This window comes from Nanorana parkeri, unplaced genomic scaffold, assembly GCF_000935625.1.
Source record: "Nanorana parkeri isolate BGI_ZX_2015 unplaced genomic scaffold, ASM93562v1 scaffold8073, whole genome shotgun sequence".
Lineage (NCBI taxonomy): Eukaryota > Metazoa > Chordata > Amphibia > Anura > Dicroglossidae > Nanorana > Nanorana parkeri.
This window is the reverse complement of record NW_017314151.1, coordinates 1-1,174: the sequence shown is the minus strand read 5'-3', so window position 1 is coordinate 1,174 and position 1,174 is coordinate 1. Positions and strand designations below refer to the sequence as shown.

Here is a 1,174-nt window from a genome sequence, read left to right as displayed (position 1 = left end):
TTTTCAGCTTTTCTTCCCACGAGGTTTTGAGATCTCGGAGAAGATTTTATTTTTCCTCCAGCTGTGACTTTAGATCTTTTACTTCTGCCTCTTTCATTTGTTCTGTTGTTGTGAGCTGCTCTCTGAGTCTTTTTATTGCCTGCTGTAGCTCCTCTATGGCTTTGGATTTCACATCCTCATTCACCACAGCTTGGTTGACTATTCGCTTGGCGCTGTCTGCGTATCTTAGGGTACAGAGTGTTTCCTGATAATTATCTGCTGCAGGACTGACCGTGGCCAACATAACTGTCTTGCTGTTTCCTCCAAGATTGTTTTTTAGTAGCCAGGTGAGCACAGAATCTCTAAAATTCACGTATTGACTCCTTCTTTTATTTTCTGAGATTTCAGCCAATGAATTTATGACTAGACCAAGAGTTGAGAGGGATTTGTTGATATTAGAACTTTCCTTTAGCTGGCTGCCTTGAGCTCCAGATTTGTGGGACCTCTCACTTCCCGCTAGATCTACCAGGCTGACCTTACTCGCCAACTCTCTAAAGACTCCAGACTTGGAATCATTACATGTTTGTGCAACGGTCAGTGTTAGTATAGCGTGAGAACGACTGCTCTGCTCATTCATCTTGGTTTCTGCAATGGCTCTCTGTTTGTTACCTTGGTCTAGCAGCAATTTAATTTCTGCATAGCTTTGAACAGCATGACAAGATAGATCCTCAACATACGGCCCAAGAAGTCTGTCTTCCCGAACTCTTAGTTTATTTTGCTTTTTTGCGGACCTTAGAAGATCTCTCACCTCCTCATTATATATCTCTAAATAGGAGGCCTCAATCCTGAAGGTTTCTGAGTCACTAGACTCTTTCTCAAACAAAGCAGAGCAGATTCTTGGCACGATACCAGGTTGGTCATCTGTCCCCATCATTGAAAATGTTTTTCCTGATCCTGTTTGTCCATACGCAAAGATGCACACATTATAACCAAGCCAAATGTTCTCAAGAACTCCATCTCCGAGATGTCTAAAAACCTCCTCCTGCCTGGTATCATGTTTATCCTCTGTCCAGAAACAGTTGTCAAATGTGAAGCTATGAGGTTCTTTTCTTTCTCTTTCCTTGCAGGCAAACGGTGGCAGAAGGGTAATCTGGTTTCCACTGACCCGAACCACACACTCTGAGTTTAGTCCTTC

The 1,174-nt window shown here is 42.9% G+C and overlaps 1 pseudogene; it reads right to left on the bottom strand.

Moving 5' to 3' along the window:
- Nucleotides 1–6: 6 nt before the first annotated feature.
- LOC108804249 lies at nt 7–1,162 on the bottom strand (annotated as a pseudogene).
- Between the last annotated feature and the right edge of the window lie 12 nt (nt 1,163–1,174).